Consider the following 24652-nt stretch of genomic DNA (forward strand, 5'->3'; position numbering starts at 1 on the left):
TCAGATATTAGCCACAATCAAACCCTTATTCTTTCATCTAAGTAAAGGCCCCCATACACTATGCAATTTGGTCCCTATTTCACCCGATTCAGATGGATTGGGCAGTGACATCGGACCAAATCGCAGGTCTAGACACCTGGTCTGACCCAATGTGCGGTCCCGTGCGCATTGGATCGGAGTCGGGAGGTCGGACCAGCTGCACATAAGATTTGCTAAATCTTATGTGCAGCTGGGCAGGGGACGCTGTGAGGCGGGCAGGGGTGGCAGACTTTGCGAGGTGGCTGGCGGGGACACAGAGGCGCTGGACGCCGGCGAGTTTAATGGAGAGCCGAGCAGGGGGAGCTGGAGCAGGGAGCTGTCAGTGGCGTGCTGCTAGAAAAGAAAAAAGCCCATACAATGAATGGGCAGCCTGTGATTGGCTGAGCGCTCTCTCAGCCAATTGCTGACTGGCTGAGAGAGCACTGCCCATTCATTGTACGGGCTTTTTTTGTTCTTGCAGCACTGAAAGCTCCCTGCTCCGGCTCCCCCTGCCTGGATCTCTGTTACCCTCACCAGCGTCTGCCGCCTCTGCGTCCCCCGCAGCGTCCCCTACTCGCTTCCCCCACCAGCTGCCTCACAGCATTCCACACCCGCCACCTCGATGTCCACCACAAACCCCCACCCCCGGCCCCCCTCCACCTTGCAGCTCCCTGGGAGTTGTATATGATAAATCGCATGATTTATCATATGCAAAACTTGGCACATCAAGTGCCTAATCGAGTGTCCATCCTCCCAGGGAGCTGGGGGGAAATCAGGTCAGACTTGTCCTTAGGACAAGTCGGACTCATGTACAGTATGGGGGCCTTAACATAGCAAGAATCACACACATAATTCCCTCTGAAGATCTGCCTACAGTCATACATGCATTTGTATCATCTCAATTGGATTACTGCAATATCCTCTACGATTCATTTACTGAGTTTCAAAGTCCTACATTACCAAAGTCCAAGGTATCTAAAGCAGCTTCTGATTCCATACTGTCCCACCCGATTAATGCGATCTGCAGAGGAAGGACTTTTAGCAGTACCTTGAATCTCCTGTAATTCATCTGGGGGTTGAGCTTTTAGCAATGTAGCTCTAACACTATGGAACTCATGTTCCCGCACAGTTTGAGATGCCCCTACCTTATAATCCTTCAAAAACAGACTCAAGACTTTCCTGCTTTCTCATTTCCTTAATTAGCTAGAAGGATGTTTTAGGGGAACCACACTATGTAAGCAGGAAATAGTGTTGTACTTCTTTAGTATTCTTGGGGTCTAACTGACTATTATTAGAGAGAATTCCTCTGTTTAACATCACCTCTCAATATTTGCCCTTAGGTCTTCAATTGCTTATGTGATGGTCAGTGGTGCACCCACGAGTAATGGCACATTTATATAAGAAAGAAAGAAAGAAAGAAAGAAAGAAAGAAAGAAAGAAAGAAAGAAAGAAAGAAAGAAAGAAACTCAGGTTTCTTTTTTTTTCTTTTTCCTTTCTAATATAAATAATTTCCTTAATTCCTTTAATATTTGAAAATATTTTGTGTGCTTTATTGTTCCTGTACTGTATTACATTATTTCTGTTAAGCACCTTGGGCCTTATTTTGGTTCATTCTTTCTGACAAAATCCTTCTTAGATGGACAAAACCATGTGCACTGCAGGGGGGGCAGATGTAACATGTGCAGAGAGAATTAGATTTGGGTAAGTAATTTTGTTTCTGTGCAGGGAAAATACTGACTGCTTTATTTTTACACTGCAATATAGATCTCACTTTGAAGTAAAACCCCACCCAAATCTAATTCTCTGCACAAGTAACACCTGCCCCACCTGCAGTGCACATGGTTTTGCCCATCTAAGAAGGATTTTGTCAGAAAGAATGAACCAAAATAAGGCCCCTTGAGTCCTATTGGAGAAAGAGCACTATATAAATAAAATTATTATTATTATTATTATTATTATTATTATTATTATTATTATTAATAATAATAATAATAATAATAGGCCTTGTCCTTTGTGGCAGGCACTGCGAAATCACAGCTTCCTTGTAGGAGCCCCTCGTGAATATCACTTGTGCATTAGAACCGAGAAAAACAGGTTGAAAACAGCACATCCCTAATATCATTTAGAACTGTCTAAACTCTAAGGCAGTGGTTCCTAAACTGTGCGCCTAGGCTCCCTGGGGTGCCTCGGGACACTTGCAGGGGTGCCTCCAGGACAAATTCAAGTTATTTATGATCGATTATTTCTGGACAAAACCAGTGCTGGTGGCTGCCAATCATAAAATGTGTACAATCAGAACCAAATCCTGCCCTTTACCACATAACTGAACCTAAGAAACACATATAAACACATTCTACTTAATTTGATGTATATTTTTTGAGGCCTAAGGGCACCGTGGAAAAATTCTGATACTCTAGGGTGCCATGATTAGAAAAAGATTGGGAACCCCTGCTCTAAGGGTTACATTTTCTAAAGCTTCTACAAATTAAATGATGGGATATTGTCCATAGCAACCTATCAGATTCTGTCCCTATTGCCTCCTGAAAAATGATAAATGGAATCTGGCTGCTATGAGTATCAATTCCTTTATTTTTTTTATTTTTGGAAGCTTCAGTAAATGCACAGTCCAAAATTCAAATAGGGGAGCCACACCAACTGCCCCCCCCCCCCCCCCTCCCCCAACACTTTCATATTGTAATTCACTCAATCTCTGCAGCGGAGCTGGATGCTCAATGGATGGTGCAAGGCCCAGATCTACCAGGCAGCTGCCTAGGGTGCCAGGATCTAGGGGTCAGCCCTGAGCTTAGAACAAAATGAAGGATAACTCTGAGAGATGCATCCTTGTTAGCCTTAATGCAGATGGTGACTGCTGTTGACTTTTTAAGATACCACCACACTTACTGAAAAGCCAGTACAGTGGGTATTACTTTGTGGGTAGGGGGTGGTGGTGGGGAAACAGGCTGAAGTTTTGCATAGAGTGCTGAGAAATTATGCTCCAGCACTGGATGAGGTACAAACATATGTGGGAACAGTGCTTTACACTGAATGTCTAATTAACTTAATACTATTTCTAACCATCTACTGTGTAACATACTGCAAAATAATATTAAAAAAATCAACAACACAATTTAAGGCAAGCTTAATCCATTATTTCCTTCAGGTTAACTAATAGACTTTGCACTGTAGGGATATTCATTTTGCACTTGAGGATCAGGAGGAGTCACCCTATTTAACAGCTTGGAAACCCTAGATGAAGTTCCATCTCTTGTAGCTCAACACAGGTAGTGTTGTTCTGTGTAACACGGTATGCGGTCCCTGGGTCTACAATGTCTAGGTCAACAGTCACCAGTAAGTCGATCGTCAATCCTTAATGGTCGACACCTGGAAATAATTGACATACCATAGGTCAGCATTGACAGAAGGTTGACATAAGCTTAAGGTCAACATGGGCATGGTCTACATCCACAAGTGACTGTCGACCTAAACATTGTCTTTTATACCATACCAGCTTTAAATATCCAAATAATGATATGAGATGATTCGCGCAGGGTTCATTTTGCTGCACCAAGTGTATTTCCAGGTAAACGGCACAGGTGCTTAAAAAACAATTACTTAACTACTTTCTATTCTTTTATGTTGGTTGTTAAAAACTATTGCAAATCTCCTGACATAAGTGGGATTTGTGCCAGAAAGCAGCTAACAAGTGTCTAACATTACAGGCGCTGGCTAGTGAACAGAATTTACAAGGAAGGATTTTCTCAGCTTCCTGAGTCATTGCTTGCTCTGCCAGAATACTTTATACAAGGTAAAGCAGAGCAGGCTGCTCTTAATATTCATACATTTATCCTTCCATAAACCTTATGAAAAAAACTGCATTGATTTTTGGCCTGAAACTGGCAGCGAGTGAGTGTGATGATGTCATAGGATGAACAGAGAACATGACTAGTCTTTAGTTTGGACAGAAAGATAACAGTGATGCATTGGCCCTTATTCTGATTGAGTCGGATGGCTCCGAATGCGGACAGATGATGGTTGGTGTTTGCGCATGTGCAGAGGCGTATCTGCGCATGTGAGAGCGCCTCACACGTACGAACACGGCGTGAGGTCTGTACAGAAAAGGATTGTACGGAACCATCCGAGCAGGTGGTGTAGAGGGGCGTGAAGGGCTGTTTGGGCTCATTACCATATGCGTACGCCCCACGTTTCATGGGGCGTGACGCACGTGTGGGGGGCGGACATATGACATAGCCGGATGCCAGCTGCCCGCTCATATCCCTGCTTTCATTCGGAAATATGTCTGAGTGGTCTGGAGCAATCAGTGTTGCCTGACCACTTGGTCCATCATTCGATGGTCGGCGACCATCGGAGGATGTGGGAGGTTCCCACAGATGGAGGAGGTGTTCACATGAAACATTCAGTCGCGGTCCGTTCGGTCAGCGTCTTACCGCTTTCAGACGGTGTGAGCGATCCGTACGGTAGGCGGGGCTAAGAACACTCGCTTCCTGTCTGAAATACGCATCTGTCCGATTCAACTAGAATAAGGGCCAATGTCTTGAGAATGAGCAATTTGCTATATAACAAAAACCAAGTTCATTGTAATGATAACATACAGTATATGCCATATTTTACCAGAGAGCACAACATGTCAACAAATCAATTTACGAGGGCAAAAGTTACTCTATCACAACAAAAGTCTCTGTAATTGTTTCCTGTTCCTTACCCATAAGCCTCTGTTGCAGCCATTGTTCTGTCTGGGAAGTAAGAATTGAGCCTTCTAGTTCTCTAGGAAATATGGCACAGTAACTCTTTGATGTGACCCCTTACTATTGAATTGATAAATTGCGTTCTCACGAATGTGTAGGCTAAAAATGTACTTCACAATTTGTTCTGTCCCTTTGAAAGAGGATAATTCACAAGATAAAGGTTTGAAAACACCAATAACTATAGTACATGTCAGCTTGTCCACATCAGAGTATTATAGACAAATATAGTTGTATAGATAGACCACTTGCCTATTAATATCCCCTTTTATCCCTTAACTCTTTGCAGAGGAACTGTCCTTTCGTTTGGAACAAGTTGTCTGTGTCTAATTATCTGGGAATCCATATCCCTCCCTGAAGTTAATTATGTTCTCCTGCTGTTGCTATCTTTCTCCAGATCCCACCCTGCTTCATTGGCATCCTCGGGTGGTTGTCCAACACAGTAAATTCCCCTCTCCTCCTCTATTTGCTAAAGTCCTAGCCAAGACTCAATTTCACTTTGAGAAGGAAACCAGAGATTTCCAGTATTCCATGTCTGACTCTTCCCCATTTATTAAGTGGTTTCCCTGGTATACTTATTAGAGGTTAAAGGAGCTTCTCCTCAAGCCCTGGTCACGATCTTCCCCTCCCCTCCACCTAACCCAAATGAAACCCCAGAAGCTGGTTCTCCCATCTCTGAGGACTGATAATAATAATTATAATAATTGTATGTATATAGCACTCTTTGCCCGGCAGAGCTTATGTTTCCTTGTTTTCTTGTATTTTATTTACTTGTTTTCTAAAACACTATATAGTTTGATATTGTGTGTCCTGCCTAATTCATTCCATCCCCCCATGATACCCTCCTCATTGCTCCCCTTTCAAAAAACCAGGCGCTCTATAGTGCATTTATCCGTTAAATAGTTTAAAAGGGTTAATCGTAGCACATAAACATAGACAGAAGGACGGGATCACGTACTGCACACGGTGGTATCAAACACATCATGAGAAAAGGTTACAATCACCAGATAGTTGGAGCCGTTAAACTCACATCTGATCTTCTTCAGGTGAAGACGCTAGGCCACGCTCCAACACGTTTCATCATCGACTTCGTCAGTACCCCCCACCGTGTGCGGTACGTGATCCCGTCCTCCTGTCTATGTTTATGTGCTACGATTAAACCTAGCTTTTTAACGGATATTTTGCACTATACAGAGCCTGTTTTTAGTTGACATTCTCTCTCTCTCTATATATATATATATATATTATTGTGTAATGTTCACTACACCATGGGGGTGATTCTAATTGAAGTGATCCCCAGTGCGTTTGCAGGGGGGACCGATGTTTTGGGACTGCTCATAGTCATTTATGCACATGTATAGCCGCTGTGTGTGAGCAGCCACGCCCAATAGATTATCGCCGGCAGCTCGCACACAACCGTGCAGGCGGGGGGCATGATGCGGTGGGCCGGGTGATTCGTCCATGGGAATGCCCAGGGTTTCATGGGCATTCCCATGAAAACGCTGGTCGTTCCCATGGTAATTCCCCGATGACGTGGGTTGCGGGGGCGGGCAGCTGATGTCGGCAGACCATGGAATGATTTCTCCCCAGCAACCATGGCTGCGAATGGATATTTATGCAAAACATCCATTTGCAGCCGTGCGTGGGATTGCGAGATGCGAGGGCGGGGCAGGCGGCCAGTGTCTGGTGACTTGCAAGGCTGCGAATTTCACAGCCTTGCGAGTCAACCAGAATAACCAGAACATTTCTGACCATTGTAAAATGCTCCTGTATCATAGGCTGCAAGGCTGCCCATCTCTGTGACATTTCATTCACAAGCACAAATGTGCAGCAGCCTCAGTGTATCGCCACTAGAGGTCTTCCACTCTCACATCGTGGATGCTGCTCAGTTTCCATTGCTTTTTATTATTTATTCCTACGTGAGCACAACCAGCAGACTTCTTGCATACAAACTGATATCCTCTCAGATATAGGACCTACTGAAGCTCTTTATTTTTCCTACTTCTGTGTTAGTCATAGGCATGACTGCCCTGCAATACTGAGATCTACATTTCCTGCAGGTAATCAGTCTGCACCTACCAGGTAAGGAGGTTTCTTCTTCACTGTTACCAATTTGGGGAAGGTATTGTGTGTATCCTTGTAACAAGTGTTCAGTGGTTGTATCATTAGCAATATTTAAGGAACTTTAGTTTTGCTGATATGTTTTTTTCTCTGTTCAGTGTTTACAGGATGAAATCAGATTGAAGGATACTATTTGTGTGTGTGGGTGTGTGTGTGTTATCTTTTACCTGTAATAATGCTTGAAAACCTTCCATATTTAAAATATGTGTCTATTTTAGACACAGTCATTTTAATCACAATGCTGAAAGCAGATGCTAATTCTGGAATCTCAGTTCTCCAACTAAGCTGCATCTAACATTCAGGTCAGGTAGTGATAACAGAGTTTGATCAGCTACAGTACAAGGGAACTTAACCATGGAACCCAACATCTTCGCTGTCACTGATACCAGGTAGAGCGCAACTTGTATAATCACACTGCTGCAAACTCATTACACGCAGCAAACTTGTCAGATCCCTTGTCTGTTGTAATGACTGATTTCTGTGACATGGGTGATGGGATATATGAATTAAAGGACTAAAGAGCAGCCAACTTTTATCTGACATGGTACATACTTAATGTACTGATTATTTACGGGTGCGGTACTGGGGGTCCGACAGTCGGATTTCCGACGTTGGTCCTCTGACAGCGGGGCGAGCGCAAAGAAGCCTCCATGAGGGAGAAAAGAACCTGTAAGTCGGGATCACAACTATTGGGCTTTTAATAGTCGAGATTCTGACATCGGTCAACTGACGGTCGGGAGGTCACCAAGCACCCATTACTTACATCATGTCCTTTGTGGCTGATGGATCAGTACTAATAAATATCATTTGTCAGGAAGTTTTCATTTATTCCCACATATATTTATATCTATGAACAGTGCAAGTCTTAATTCGGTAATATATATATATATATATATATATATATATATATATATATATATATATATATATATATATATATATATATATAGTGTAACAGAGCATGCAGTATTAAGACATTTGAACTATCCGTTATTTGAATGTTGACCAGTGAAATATCAGGACCTCTCTTTGTGAACCCCTCATCCCTATGCTACTTGTAAATATATCTCTTTAGTCTTTCCTGTCCAGTTCCTAGATTCTACTGTTTAAAATCATATCTACCTTGGCGGATGATTGTGTATTTGATTATGTGTTGTCTCCCACTTTGCATAGTCCGAAGTGATTTGTGTGAGTTTGGATCCTGGATCATGTAGTGGTGTGTACATGCTGTATACCTCTATGTAATGTGACAGAGAGACACTGATGTAATGCTGAGAGCAATGCTTCTATGGCACAGAAATAATCCTGCCTGCCTGGTGACTTTGTGCTCTGTCATACTGTATGCTGTCTGTGCTTGCCATGACTCAATGTAATGCTGGAACTAAATACTTTAGCTTAGATGTGAACAAACACAGCTGTGCTGTACAACTAATTCCCAGCAAGTAATATGGTTCTGCTGCTTCACCCAGCTCACTTCTTATTCCAAGCTTCTACCTAGTCAGCTGCAGTAATGACTTGCTAACGTCTCTGTACCATCATGGCTCACTGTAAATCAATACAACTGTTAATAGATAAGCATGTGACCACTGCCATAGTCCCTCTGTAGAACATCTAGATTTGGTTGCTACGCTAGCACTGATGTGTTGTATTATATAACTGCACTTTAAAAGTTGGGGTTTGTTTATATTCCCTGTTATACTATGTACACATTTGATTTGTATTTATACACCAACTACTTATTGTGTATTGGCGTATGCTAAAATACTTGGAAATGAACAAGCTATTGTAAAAAGTTAATACATATAAGTATTGCATTGTCCTACTGGGATTCAGTATTGAATCCCGGCGGTCGGGATCCCGGCGTTCAGAATCCCGACGCCGGAATCCCGACAGCCGAAATGCCGACAAGGGGGGGAGGTGGATCGCCCCCCCTTGCGGGCTCGCTGCGCTCCCCACGCAGCGGGCCCGGTGCCTCGCTACGCTCGGCACGCTATTTTATTCTCCCTCCAGGGGTGTCGTGGACACCCCAGGAGGGAGAAAGTGTCGGCATTTCGGCGGTCGGGATTCCGGCGTCGGGATTCTGAACGCCGGGATCCCGACTGCCGGGATCTTAACTGCATCCCGTCCTACTGTACTCTATATACTGTGTCACAACTTTATCAAGTTCCACCAGTTATTTTTTATCTTACATTATGGCAGGAGAAGCCCCCAGGACTACAGTATAACACACGTATCATGATTGATTAGTATATGTGCCTGTAGTTAAATGCTCACTGTAACTACTATGTAGGATAACTTAAATTTACATATTACAAAAAATTTGTAAATTACTATTTTTATATATTACCAGTAGAGTATCCCTTATCCAAAATGCTTGTGACCAGAATCATTTTGGGTAACTGATTATTCAATATTTCAGAGTATTTTTATATATTAGTGAGGTAGCTTAAGCACGGGACCCATGTGTGACCACAAAATGCATTTATGTTGTATAAACACGTCAAACACCTGATATACACACACATGTATTTTAGTTTTGCATGAAAGGGGGGGGGGGTTAATAAGATGAGAGATACAGAAAGTGAGAGATTTGGTACAAAATCTCCATATTTATTAAAGCGGCAATCATTTAGACTGCATTTTGCAGTCTAAATGATTGCCGCTTTAAAAAACCCTGAAGATTTCTTACCAAAAATCTTATTTTCTGATCTCTCATCCTATTAAATTCACCCAAAGTTTCAAAACATGAAACAAAGTTGGCGTACTATCTCAGGCACTGAATGTGAATGTGATTCTTGCACATATTTAGTGCCAGTTACATATCAAGTCCCCAGTAGTGCCAGTTAAAGATGTCCCATCAGATGTCCCCAGTAGAGCTTTTAGCAGAAAAAAAAAAAAAAACATTACGGACACTATGGTTTACGTAATAATTTGGATAGCAAATATCCAAATAAAGAAAAAAAACTTATAAAGGTTTAGTATCCCTTAAGTCCAATTGCATATATTTTTTTACCATTAACCCCCACCATTTTGAAATCATTGTTATTAAGTATTCTACTGCCATATGGTGAAAATAAAGCACTTCCTGCAGTATTATCTATATAAGCTATGTTGCTGGGGCCCTATAAATACATTGCATAGAATGCATTGAAGATTAGTATTTTAATCTAAAATAATTATTATACTGTATGTGACTATAGTAATTTGCTCACCGCAACTGCTAACTGCTAAGAAAGTAGAATCATGTATTACACAAAATTTGTATATAACTATTTCTAAATACAGTATTACAGAGTTTTTTTATAAGTCCAATTGCCTATATTTTGTAGCATTATCTCATTTATAGCATAATATATATTTGAATGTGTCAGTGATTATTCCATTCATTTATTTTTGACGCCCAAAGATTACATGATTATTTGCAAATCATTGTTAAGTAGTCTACTGCCATATGGTGGAAATACAGCATTTCCTGAAGCATTAACTGTATCTGCTGCGTCTCTGGGGTCCTATAAATACATTTAATGTAGAGAAGATTAGCATTTCAATCTTAAAGTATTATATCATGGTCATCAACAATAGTACAAATTGGTGGGATTAAGGGTGACGAGTGTCCTATATCTTCATAGAGTCAGCTAACTAGAAATAACAGCGTTGTTGCTGCTGATCACCAATAGTGTATTTAGAAAATTCAACCACATGCTTAAAGTTATCTTTCTAAAACTGTGATATTGGACCCTCCTTCAGAGTTTGATACATTTGCTGGTCTGAGCATACACTTTGTGCTGCTTACCTATTAAATAGAAAAAAATTCCTAGCAGTATGTACAGTATATGTTTCTACATCATGCATTAGAAATACAGATGCGCTCACCTGCACCCAACAATACTGTATATACATGACGTCACAGTATTATTAATCAAAATGGAAATACCATTTTCAATACAAAATTACCTTAAATGCAACCCCCATATCTGCCATTTACTGCTTTATAACTCCATTAAATCCAACAGTGTCTAGGTCAGGCATTCCCAACCACGGTCCTCAAGGCACACCAACAGTGAGGGTTTTGTAGATATCCAGGCTTGAGCACAGGTGACTTAATTAGTATCTGAGGGATTCTGATTAAACCATCTGTGCTGAAGCCTGGATATCACTAAAACCTGCACTGTTGGTGTGCCTTGAGGACTGTGGTTGGGAATGCCTGGTCTAGGTCAAAAGTTGCATCATGCTTGTACACAGACTCAGCCAGACAGTATACAATAGTCACATATCAAATGAATCAGCACAGTCTCCTGGTGCATCTTAGTCCTAACATCGCGATACAACATAGGGGGTATTCAATCCAGCAGACTGAAAGCCGGGCCGTTCTCATTTCTTTTGGCTATAACTCGATAGCCGGAATCAATGATACGGCTATCGAGGGTCAAAAAGTCTGCGGATCGGTGAAAACGGCCGATCGGTGAAAACGGCAAAAAGAATGTTTTAAGACCACCATAAATACGACAATCCGCATCCGTTTCCGACAATATAGATCTGATTTTAAAAAAAAGTCGGATCTGACACCCTTCAATGCTGTTGTTAATGGCATGAGTGCTGATATTTCCCTAGGAAATATTGTCACATATTGAATACCCCCTAAGACATCCAAGTCTTCTGAGGCTAGCAGTTCAGTCAAGCCAGGAATCTCATGCTGTGTGGCGCATTGAGCCCAGATGAGGGCACATCTTGATATACCTGTACTGTTACTAAAGGAAAGTCCAAATTAATTAATTTCAACCCTTCTCTGACATTTGTTGAATTTGAGTATTACCAAATAAGTAAATATTAGTGATGCATAATGGATGTTAGAGGCAGCCTGTATGGATGTAGGTCTGGGATCAGAGCTAAGCATCACAGCTGTGCCTTACTATTTCTACATGTGCCCAGTGGAATTAACATATGTTTATATTTCTGTGCCTCTGCATTACAAAGGACAAAGTTTCAAAGTGTTATCCAAATGTGTCTGATGCCTGATAAAGCAAATGTAAAACTAATGTCTGCTTAGAATTAGGTCAATCTGTAGAGAACGGTATAAATCAAATACTGTAAATACCAACGAGCTAAAGAAAAATGAACACAATATTATGAGATGTTGGGATGAATCCTATTGTGTCTATAAATGAGCATGTCATGTAGGAAATGGGTACATTGTAGCTGTGCTCATCGTTGCCAGGAGTCACATGGGGCAATTGGCGTAATCCGCGCTTTGCTGCCGCTACGCACGGCACGCTCCCAATCGCAGTACACGTGGATGTGAAGTATGAAAAAGCCCAAAAAAGAAAAAAAAAAATTGTAAAAACTCAGGTCAACATTTGTCATGTCAACCTTTTGTCAACCATTTGGTGTTGACACAATGGTAATCTATAGCGCTTATAAATGAGAACATCAGTGTCAGTTTGTTTGTTATGTGATGCATTTTTACCATTTTAGGTGGTATTTCCAGGTAGGTTTTAAGCTACTGTAAGTATAGTATAATCACAATAAGTAGTCAGGAGCTACACACTAGTAGATATATATATCTTGTAGAATCGGGCAGCATGTTCACCATACACACTGCCCAATCCACCTTGACTGATGTGTCAACAGGGCGCTGACTTAGTTGAGCTGTCAATCACTGCCTGCTCCTGGAGCTGGTGTACGGGCAGTCAGGGGATCGCTCATACACACAACACAATAAGCCGATATAGAAATAGGTCATTAGTGTTGCAAAGATGAGGTAATATGTTTGTAAACAACACCTATCACTAGCACACACTGGCCACTGGTCCAGTGTGATATATTGAATGGCGATATACTGTATATCAGCCATATTAGACTTGATCAAATGGAATAGCTGTGCTGGATTGTTTCCAATGACAATTCATGCCGGGTATATTTTTGTTGTCCCTGTCATGGTACAATTATTACATATTGAGAAAACCAACATAATAGACAGAAATAGTTAACATATAGTATGTAGTATGTAAAAAGAACGACCAGATTCAATTAGCTGCTTTTAATTACGACTAAGTTGCCTGAGGTATTCAATTATAGCCAGTTATATGCCCTAATGGTGGGTGAAGCAAACCTGTTAAACCATAGGTCCGGGAACTTATCCTGGATTTATTGAGTTAACATGCATTAGCGGATAATTTACCGCGTGAGGAAAAGGAGCTGTAATTGAATAGTCCAGGGTATTAAATAGAGATGTGCAGGCTCTGATTTACTCTGATTTCAAAGCAGGATCTTATTGGCTATCCCAAATCACATGACAGTTGTTGACTGTTGATAGCCAATAAGATCCTGCTTTGAAATCAGAGTATATCAGAGTAAATCAGAGCCTGCACATCTCTAGTATTAAAGCCAGAGTCTACCACCTTTGTCCCGACGCAGTAAATTACTGGATCTGTTTAAACCCAGCCCAATGTGACCTTCTAGCATTTCTAATATTAATTACTAAGTATCATGCTGAAGCGTATTCTAATGTAACCTACTGCATTAATGTGACACATAACACTGTGACAATATCTCCAGTTGGACAATTTTTAAATTCAAATAAAATACATTTATGGTTTTACATTTATCACAATTACCCTGAGCGTGTAGGTATTGCAGTTTAAGTGTTCATTATTTTCCCTGTCACATACGGCACAAAATGATATTCCCTTCATCGCAGAATTGATATGGGTATTGATCTGTCCTTTAGGATTTTAGTTTAATATTATAAATATTAGCACGCTTAATCTCTCAGGTTAGCTAGTAATTGAGATTACAGGCACCATCGCATAAACCTGCCACATAGATTGTTATTGGGAGAAGTGAGGCGGTAATATTCTCGTAAGGAATGATTGTAATTAATTTAGCTGATGTTATACAATAATAATATAACCTAAATCTCTCAGTCTCTGTGCGGAATCTTCATTAGTGTTATTATCATCAGTTCATGTGGGAGTGTCATTTTTTACAGGGTGCGTTGCGGTGTAAGGACATATTCCTAGAAATGTAACAAGTTTTCACTTATAATCCCATTTGCAAATAAGTCGCTCTCTCAGACTCCCACGTAAACCTAATTGTGGATAATATAAATAACACATCCCATTCAGGAAGATAAAGTAGAGATCAGTTGCAGGTCTGTAACTAGTGGTGAAGAAGTGGAACCACAAAACACGGTACAGAGCCTAGAAGGCAGCACCATCAATTCCCCTGTGGCATTTAAATTTGCCTTGCAGGGAGCCAGGAGCAGAAACCTGGCATCTGAAGATTGTTATGGATGCTTTTGGGCAGAGAGGGGTAGATTTATTAAGCTCGGTGAAGTGATAAAGTGGCTGGTCTTTATCACCGGCCAATCAGCTCCTACCTGTCCTTTTTCAAACCAAGCCTGTAACTACACAGCTAGGAGCTGATTGGCCGGTGATAAAGTACCAGCCACATTATCACTTCACTGAGCTTAATAAATCTGCCCCTCCGTTACTTGACTGCAGAACTGCCAGTGTTTTCTTAAGGTCTCTTTGGCCCCAATGCAGTCAGCTATTTCCTTATTCCAGTGACCTCACGCTCTCAACATACAGTAACAGTAAATTGCCCTGCTATGGCCCATATTAGTTTGCTGTTGGATCCAGGGACAGTCTGGGCCTGTAAAGGCCTTGCATAACAAGGAGAGTTTCTCCACAGCTGAGGGGGGCAAGACCACAAGTCAGTGGAACCAGGCCTCACGCCACGTCCTCTTTTGTCTGAATGCTGAATTGCAATGTGTGTGTAGTCGAACAGCGAGCAGGGTGTCTATGCTAATCGCACAGTCTGGTGTGACATAATTGGCCCACCAAGCCATCGACCATTCCGCCATTTGTCAGAAGTGTCAGGTGACCAGTCTGGCCCTGGATGTATAGATGAGCTCCCGCTTTCCTATGCCACAATGGGGCAGATGTATGAAGCCTTAACAAGAGATAAATGCAAGGGTGATAAGGAGAGATAAACATCCAGCCAATCAGCTCCTTACTGACTTTTTTCAAACACAGCCTGTAACATGGCAGTTAGCAGGTGATTGGCTGGACGTTTATCTCTCCTTATCTCTCTTGCATTTATCTCTTGTTAAGGCTTAATACATCTGCCCCATTCTTATTTAATGGGCAATTTTGCTTAAAGCATTTATTTTGTCCATTGGTCACTGATTTAGGTCTAATGTAACAAACACCCAAAAGTGTTTTTTCTTATACTGAAAAAGAGAATTATGCATATGCCTTAATAAAGGAATCCAAATACTTTTATTCTAAAGCAAATGTGAATTTCGCACCAGATCTCTTTAATAATTATGTATTCCGAACGCAAAACATACTGTAATTAAATGACTGCTCAAAGTGAGAAGCTTGAATGTAATATGGTTTACCAGTACAGTGACATCTCTGTGAACACTGAGCATCAATGTATTGATTTGCATGAACAGGTGTATTAATGTCTTTGTATCACCACACATTCCGTGCCCTTCTCCACTAAAGTTTTGCCCTTTGAAATTAATAATTATTCTCTCCTGAATTTATAATAAATCAAGTTTTGCTGCCGTCAATGTCAATATATATTATAGGTTTATTTATGTCACAGCTGTCACCCGTAATTCAATCTAGCCCTTTGTCATCAGCATAGAGATAACACTGCTGGAATACTGAAATGACCGGCTTTTACTGGAATGTCAGCTACTTTTAAGCGATCTGCATAAAGCCAATGTCAATGCTCTGTTTTATTGCATAGCCAGTAATCAGTGAATACTGCAAAAACGGCTATGAAATGAGAACAAAATGTGATTAACATTTTCCTTAAAATGCCCCAGTAATTACACTCTGAAATTGACCACACATAAATATAGTTGAGGATCTGGAAGACACAGCTGGATCTGCGACAGTATAAATCATTTTATATTTTCTCCTAGTAAAAGTGGTCCAGCATAGAAAATAGGAAGGGGGGGAGGGGTGATTCAGGTTGGTTTGCAAAAGCAAACACCTTCTTTAATGAACAAAACCATGTGCACTGCAGGTGGGGCAGATGTAACATGTGCAGAGAGAATTAGGTTTGGGGGAGTTATTTTGATTCTGTGCAGAGTAAATACTGGCTGCTTTATTTTTACACTGCAACTTAGATTTCAGTTTGGACACACTGCACCCAAATGTAACTCTCTGTGCACAGGTTACATCTGCCCCACCTGCAGTGCACATGGCTTTGTCCATTAAAGGAGTTTACTTTTGCAAGCCAACCTGAATCAACCCAGGGGTCCTCCCACCCAGGGTCTGCTCCATGCCCACAAGGCTGCAGTGAAACATGTTAGTTGCAGTCTGAAAGGAGTGAATTTACTGGTTCTATTAAACTGGTATTTCTAAACGGTAATAAAGCAGGGTCCTACCCATTTTTTTATCCACTGTTTTCTATGAGTTAAAACGGGTTCAGAGTTGTGAAGGAACAATAACTGCACTGAACTACCGTTTAAAGAAAGGGGTTTTAGCTGGCAGACTCGTTTTAAAATACCTGGTCAAAGCCACTTTTGCGGTCTGAAAGCTGCATCATGGTGAAATGCAATAGGGTGAGAGAATCAAAAAGTCAGAGACTTGCAAAGAAATCTCCAGGGTTTTTTTTTTTTTTTTTAAAGTGGCAATCATTTAAACTGCAAAACCAGTTTGATTTTGCAAACCAATTTTGCAAGAGATTTTATAGGGTGTACGATGCCATTACATTAGCTATACAATAATATCCTTGTATGACATACAATGAGGTTTTAGGCAAACCCCCCCCCCCACTATCCACGCCACCCTGAAGCGATGGTGAGCGGTGGCGGAACGCATCCTCCGACCTTATAGTGTGGCGAGCCCAAAGCATGAAGAGCGGATGTGGATTACTTTACTTGTATTCAGCTTGCTGCGCTTGCCACACTATATAAAATCAACTCAATGCCAACGTGGATAGTGGGGGTATGAAAAGGTCAGAGGACGCGTTCTGTGGGGGGGGGAGGGTTGCCTAAAACCTTATTGTATGTCATACAATGATATTATTATATAGCTAATGTAATGGCCTCGTACACCCTATAAACTCGCATTCGATCGCATGCGATTTTGTGGGAGGTGCGATGCGATCCCCCGGGGCTAAGAGAGCAGTGAATAAATTACATAGGAAAATGGCCCATGCGATGCGATGTGATTTTCCTAAGCCGAATAGCCCACTAAGCAAATTGCTTAGTGTGTGCCCGGCTACTACATAAATACCCAAACTTTTTTTGTTTGAAATGGGAAACTTTATTCCAATTCTGATATTCTTGAGCAACTTAATAAAAAATATTTAATGTTTGCAGTTTACTGACTTTTTTGGTTTAATTCACATTCAACTAAAAATTGACCAAAGATAATATTGCTATCATGGAATATTGCTACGAAAGGAAGTTGATGGCAACATAACTAAAGGATATAGAAGACAATATCCCTAGTAGATAATTAATAAGATTACAAAGGTACTGCTCAATGGAAACATGTTTGAGATCTATTATAGGCCTTTAAAAATTAAGGGTTTCAGATAATTAAAAAAGGATTCTTTGTTGTTAACAAAATATAGTCATAGTACCATTAACCATGGTAACAAATGGGATTAAACTTTAATTACAATTTTTTTTTATCTAACAGATAACAGATTTGTTTAAAATTAACTTTTAGTATATATACAGGTTGAGTATCCCGTATCTGGAGATCAATTACATTTTTTAAATGTGTTTTTTTGAATAATTAGAATTGTTTTTTTTCCCCCGCTGACCATTTTATATACTTACCAAGTCATCCGGCGTCCACAGCAGGCCTTCAGCATCCTCTCCGGCATCTCCAGCGGTCTCAGGAGTGCATTGCGCGAGTGCCGGTGACGTCACCGGCACACCTGGGAACTCGCGCAATGCACTCCCGGGACAGCTGGAGACGCCGTAGACGATGCTGAAGGCCTGCCGTGGATCCCGAGGGAACCACCAGGGGACAGGTAAGTATGTTTAAAGAAAAAATATTACAAAAAACTAACAAATCCCTAATCCAAAATGCTCAACCTATATCTATCTATCTATCTATCTATCTATCTATCTGTCTGTCTGTCTGTCTGTCTGTCTGTCTGTCTGTCTGTCTGTCTGTCTGTCTGTCTGTCTGTCTGCCTATCTATATATATATATATATATATATATATATATATATATATAGTTTTTAGCATTTGGCAGTTAACATAACTCATATTCAAGACCAATAAAAATGATTTTTACAGATGCGTTCTCATACTGTACATATATGTTTTTCGGACTATATAATGTACCATAAAAAGCAGAGTATTAGACAGTTGACCCTGAGTAGTGGTTCCTGAACAATATTACTTTTCGTCAAAATCTTAATTCGCTTGTAGCTAAGTAGCTGATACCATAGTAGCACCCCATTGTTAACGCCACCCCCACTACCAACATCCACCCGAAGCATGGCGAGCGTATCGAACCCTCGAGGGGCGGCGGTACGCGTCCTCCAACCTTTTCATACCCCACTATCCACATCGGCACGGAGTTGACGTGAGATAGTGTGGCGAGCGCAGCGAGCCACCGAGCCCGAAGCGTGGCGAGTGCAGCGTGCCCCGCGAGGAGCCGTGGATTACATGTGAAGTAATCCGCGTCCCCTCGCCACACTTCAGGCTCGGTGGCTCGCTGCGCTCGCCACACTATCTAAAATCAACTCCTCGCCGACATGGATAGTGGGTGTATGAAGAGGTCGGAGGATGCGTACCGCCGCCCCTCACGGGCTCGCTGCACTCGCCAAGCTTCGGGTGGACGTTGATAGTGGAGGTGGCGTTAACAATGGGGGTGCATTTAACATAGTAATCACCCATCAGGGTGCCTGTACAATTAAAAATTGGGTCCAATTTGGTCGCATCGCATGCAATCGGATCGCATGCGATGCGACCAAAACTATGTCATACGATGGAAATCTTGGGCGCCCAGATAATACACAAGCACCTAATAGTGTACTAACAACTTAGGTATGGTTGGTTGCAAAGGCATTAGTACAATATATGTAGCAGATTTAAACAGATACAGCATTTAAGAAAAAGTCTGTGGTGTACTAAACAGAACTAGTTGGCGTAATTTAAAGATAGGTTCCTCTGGACTCTGCATTGTTGAACTATAACAATGGCCTGAAATCCCACTTAAAAAAAGTAACAATGGATTCTTATGAAAATACACAATCATAAAAATATGGTAGTATCTACTTTTTATATATAAACACACTCCTTTCTACAAATTTGTCAGTAAAGTAGCTGCCTTCCTTAAAAGAATACTCAGCAGTGTTTCCTCATTATTGCAATAGTCTCTTAACTGGTCTTCCCAAAAACAGACTCTCACCACTACAAGCCATTTTAAATGCTGCGGCTAGGACGATCTTCCTTGCAAGACGCTCATCGTCTGCTGATCCGCTCTGCCAGTCCCTCCATTGGTTACCTGTATCTTACCGTTTTCAATACAAAACACTTCTACTAGCATATTAAGCTTTTAACCATACTGCACCAGCATATATCTCTCTACTTATCACAAAATATCTCCAATCTCGACCAATCCACTCTGCACAAGATTTGCGTCTCTCTTCTGCATGGATCACCAGCTCCCATTCACTATTACAGGACTTTCATCGGGCTGCTCCCATCCTATGGAATACCCTTCCACGCACAATAAGACTCTCCACTAGCCTCCAAACTTTCAAACGTTCCCTGAAAACTCACCTCTTCAGGCAAGCCTATCATATTTAAGTTCTACACGCATAACCCTCTGAGGCACTTATGTATTATATAGCTTCCGTTCTGGACTTGTAACTTGGAGGGACTGCTATGCTATTACTGGTGCCTGTCCTTGTGTTTCCCTCCTATATACCTATAGATTGTAAGCTTGCAGCAGGGCCCTCCTACCTCCAAGTCTGTTGTTACCCAGTTTGTTTTATCACTGTCTACTATTGTAAAGCGCAAAGGAATCTGCTGCGCTATATAAGAAACTGTAAATTATTAATAATAATAAAATAAAAGAAACCAGGAGGCACTCCACGGACTTCTTCCTTTATCCTGATAAAAAGGTCCATGTGAACTGTGGTTCCCAAACGTTTTTGAATCATAGCGCCCTAGAGCATTAAAATGTTTTCACTGCACCACTAGGCTGAATGTGTATATCGAGAAATTCTGACAAAATATTGAATTAAGTAAATTGTGTTAATATGTCATTCTTAAGGCCCCCATACACTATACGATTTTGGGACGATTTCATCCGATTTCGGCACTTTGGGACGATAACCGGATGAAATCGCCCCAAAATCGCAGGTGTGTGATATATGATCCGATCCGATGCGCGGTCTCGTGCGCATCGGACCGGATCAGGGAGGTCGGACGGTCAGCACATAAGATCATCCGACCTCCCTGTATGCTATGCATATGCCTGCCCACCTGTCAGGCATATGCATGCAGACACCGGGGGGGCGGGGGAGCACGGCGGGCAGACACACTGACCTGGCTGGCATGCTGTGATAACAAATAGCAGCGCTGCCGCTGCGGGACGGGACGCACAGTGGCGGCTATTAGATTTTTAAAATACCTGTCAAATGACCGGCCGTTCTGTGATTGGCTGAGAGCTCTCTCAGCCAATCACAGAACGGCCGGTCATTTGACAGGTATTTTGAAAATCTAATAGCCGCCACTGTGCGTCCTGTCCCACAGCGGCAGCGCTGCTATGTGTAATCACAGCATGCCGGCCAGGTCAGCATCACTCGCCGCACCCGGCACCCGCCGGGAACTCATTTGTGAGCCGCCGCCCGCCCCCACTACTGCCGCTGTCCGCCCCCACTACTGCCGCTGCCCGCCCCACTGCTCCTCACCGCCCTGCAGCTCCCCATTTGTTTTACATGTGATAAATCGCAAGCGATTTATCACATGTAAAAACTGGCTCATCAAGTGCCAAATTGTATGTGAGCCTCCCGGGGAGCTGCCGGGCGGCTCACAGGAGAATTGGGTCCGACTTGTCCAAAGGACAAGTCGGCCTAATGTATGGGGGCCTTTAGGGTAAGTTATAAAGTGAGGGACAGAATTTGCTACTGTTTTTCCACATACAGTATGTTATAATTGGCAGCTACAAGCACTGGTTTTGCTTGTTATACAGATCATAAATAATTTAAGTTGGTCCTGGGCCACTAACCAAGGGCATCTCTGCAAGTATCCTGAGCAGTGGCGGTTCTTACCTCTGGGCTGCAGGGCTGCAGCTCCCCCAGGTAAAATCCACCACTGTAGTGAAGCCAGATGCAGTCTGTGAGATTGCACTGGCTTCATTGTGACTGGCAGTGACTTCCAATTGGAAGTCCAACCTGCCAGTCACAAAGGCAGTCCCATTGGGAGGTGTTCCCTCCCTCCAGGACGCCTTTGTGCGGGCTGCCGTGCAAAAACCGCAATTGGGCATGCGCAGTACCTATATTGGTACGCTGGTTTGTATAGTACAGGCGTCGGGACCAAGATTGCTTCTATCGGCTGTTGCCCAAGCAGCCCATAGAAGCTGGCCACATGCGTAGTACATATGTTTGTACTGCGCATGCGCCAGTCCCGGCGCCTGTCATCACAGCACAGGCATCGGGGATGGGAGAGGAGGTAGCGGCGGCGACAGGGGGAGGGGGGGTGCCTGAATCACGACACCCATGCTGCAGCAGCCCCCCTCCCCCAATAAGGTACGAGCCGCCACTGATCCTGAGGCACCCCAGGGTGCCACAGAACACAGTTTGTGAACCACCGGCATAGAAGAAACAAAATCTCTTGGTCCTTTGCTGCCTACTACGTAGTGTTTTACTTTAGAAATACTTTAAGTGGCATTTCTATTTGAAGGTTAAAACATTTCAGACCCAATCAGTGAGGTGGTGATAAGTTATTGTGGCAATTATGCAGACGTAATTCATTATTTGTGGATACAAATATGTAATGAATTTATATATTTTATGATTTGTGATAAAGTGACGCTAGATAAAAATGTCGAACAATTTAATGGTTACAATTCTGAAAAAAATATGATAGACTATACAGATGAGAGGGGTATTTAATTTGAGGCTTTGTGATATTCCCATTAAGTGGTTCACATTGGAACTTAGTGGTCTAAAGGTTAGCTAACCGAGGTAGACATTTAATTGATGGTTTTGCTTACTGTGAGATTGTTAGTCATTACCTGATCAGCAGTTCTGCTAAAAACGGTATGATTCGTATGAATAAGTGATCATTTTATTTAGGGAGATGCATAAATTTAAAGCACCTCTTAGTACATTTGCATTCATAAACATGAATAGGAGCAGATACATAGATCCACTGATGTAAAATTAAATATCAGAAAATAGTGGCCACAGTGTGAGGTGAAATGGTAAAATATCTTCTTACTTTACCAATAAACAAAACTCTTTATAGATGTGTTTATTTCCTATTTTATAACAAACTATCTGTCATTAGAACTACAGGATATAGTTTTTAAAAGTAAAGTTTAAATCTTGCTACATATTTATTTGGATTTGGGATGTTTGTAATTTTTTTACAGCAAAAGATCTGAATGAGAATGTGCCAATTCTGCTTTTGGTAAAATATTTTACCCATGTTCTTAAATTGGTTAATTGTATATGAGTTGCATTATGAAGACTTATACCCCTTTCACATCGCACTTTTAAAACGGTATATTGACGTTTTTTTTCCATTTTAAAACGTTTAAGGCTGCAATGTGAAAGTGCCAGAGTTGATTTACCGGTTAAAGTTAACCAGTATTTCAACACGGTTAAAAAGCAGAGTCCTACACGTTTTAAAGCCGTTTTTTGGGCAGTTTGAACAGCTCTATTTCAATGGCTTGAAACGTGTCCCTTGGGGGTTAAACGGGTTGAATGTTTGAATGGTATTAAATGATTTTTAAAACGGTTTTCACCTGCAATGTGAAAGGTCTCAAGGCTCAGACCCATTTTAAAGTCCCAATTAAGAATACCGTGTCATTACCCCTTTCTGCAATGTGAAAGCAGTATTAGAATATGCTTTCTTTTAAAAATGAAAAAAAAAAATGTTATTTGAAAAATAATACTAACTACTATTATTATTATTATTATTATTACTATTATTATATTGTACCAATATATTCAGCACTACTGTATAACCAGAGAACTTGATCTAAGCTGCCTATGGGAGGAAACTGATCGGACCAATGGAAAGCCCAAGCTCTTCTGGTGACTTTTTATTGGTCCACACAAATAAGCAGATATCTTCTTATGTTTGGCATGTATGTATGGGGGGGGGGCACATATAATTTTGGCACCCTTTGGCATTTGCTGTACTTTCCCAAGTATAAACTTCCAATAAAATGCCACGCAACAGTACTGTGAGAAAACGCATGTATGTAGATACCAATCTGATTGAACAGCCTTTGTAATATACTGCCTACATATTACACAACACTTATTTAACAATTCTGTCAACATGCTGCCAAAAGTTATTGGTAGAAATGTTTGGGAAGACTGCAATGTCAACTTCTACATTGATGATTAACAAAATTTGAGTGCAAATGAAAAGCCTAACATTCCAGCTGTAAAATGTTTAAACCCTGTTTTTAAGTTAAGTGATGAATCTTTAAGGTCGAATCAGTCCCGTTAAAAGTTAGTCTTGGCTAAGTGTGGATCTGGGCCCCAAAGCAAAGCGTAACTGTGCTTTCAACAAGGGGGACTATTGGGAGGTGCGCATAAATGGAAATAGAAATTACCCCTATTTTTCAAATGTATTCAAAACATAATGTATCATTAACAATATTACTTACACACTTAGAAAATGTAAACCGGCTTTCAGAAAAATGACAAACCTGAAATTATCAAGGGTACCCATAACGAATATGCCATCTGGCCCCTTGTCTGTCCTTCAATGTTATTGCTTCTGGAACACTCTGTTTTTATTCTTAGAGAGGGCTCTTGCCAAATAATGTTCCGATCCTCCTCTTATTGAATGGTGTACAGAGGATATGTTTTCCTACTTTATATACCAGGCTCATCGGCACAGCTGCAATGACTGTCAGCTCCAGCGACAGACAAGGTTATTTCTGTACTTTCTCCACTCGTTCACAGCAGAAAATGGAAGTAAAACTTAAACGAAAACTTAAATCATCACATCAGGTGTTCAGCTGTTGCAGAAAGTTATCTCTTCAGGTTTCTCCAAAACACAGTCCAAAGTAATTAGTTTAATTATCACCAGAGACTTGGCGCTAGTGAACTTTTTTTTTTTTCCATTGCTGTAAACATATACACAACATTCATTTCTGTTATCAGGGAGTATATTGTATCTGGAAACCAAAGTATGCTGTAGATTACTGACCCAGGTACAATGGGGCTAATGCAGGGTTGGTGCATATCCATCCATACACTGTTATAATCAATAAACAATGCATAAGTGTCTATGCCAGGAACATTCCACAAATGAAGCTTGTGCCTATATTGTATGACACTTATTTTATGGACAATAAACCCTTGTGACATTAGGCATCAATGAAATGCTAAAACCTTGTCTATTCCATTCCAACAGAAACAACTCTGAGGGCAACGGACCCAAAAAAACACTAAACTTAAAATGTCCACAAAGTATAAGTGCTAGCACCACAACTGTCATCATTACCATCTGCTATTCGTACATGCCACCTGCTTTCTTCCCAGTTGGCATTTGTTCACACT

General features: G+C 41.4%; 2 protein-coding genes across 6 annotated transcripts in view; one reads left to right on the forward strand and one right to left on the reverse strand.

Moving 5' to 3' along the window:
• The window catches only part of DOCK2 (dedicator of cytokinesis 2), a 707149-nt gene that overhangs the window by 224343 nt on the left and 458154 nt on the right, over positions 1–24652 (reverse strand). The window lies entirely within an intron of this gene.
• The window catches only part of INSYN2B (inhibitory synaptic factor family member 2B), a 109340-nt gene continuing 91295 nt past the window's right edge, over positions 6608–24652 (forward strand). Inside the window, exon 1 of one of the 2 annotated variants that reach the window (XM_083181784.1) lies at positions 6608–6860. The gene's annotated coding sequence lies outside the window, so the exon portion shown is untranslated. The remainder of the gene's footprint in view (positions 6861–24652) is intronic. The other variant, XM_083181783.1, reaches the window with a different exon arrangement.

This window comes from Crinia signifera, chromosome 4 (genome assembly GCF_055691185.1).
Source record: "Crinia signifera chromosome 4, ASM5569118v1, whole genome shotgun sequence".
NCBI classification, from domain to species: Eukaryota; Metazoa; Chordata; class Amphibia; order Anura; family Myobatrachidae; genus Crinia; species Crinia signifera.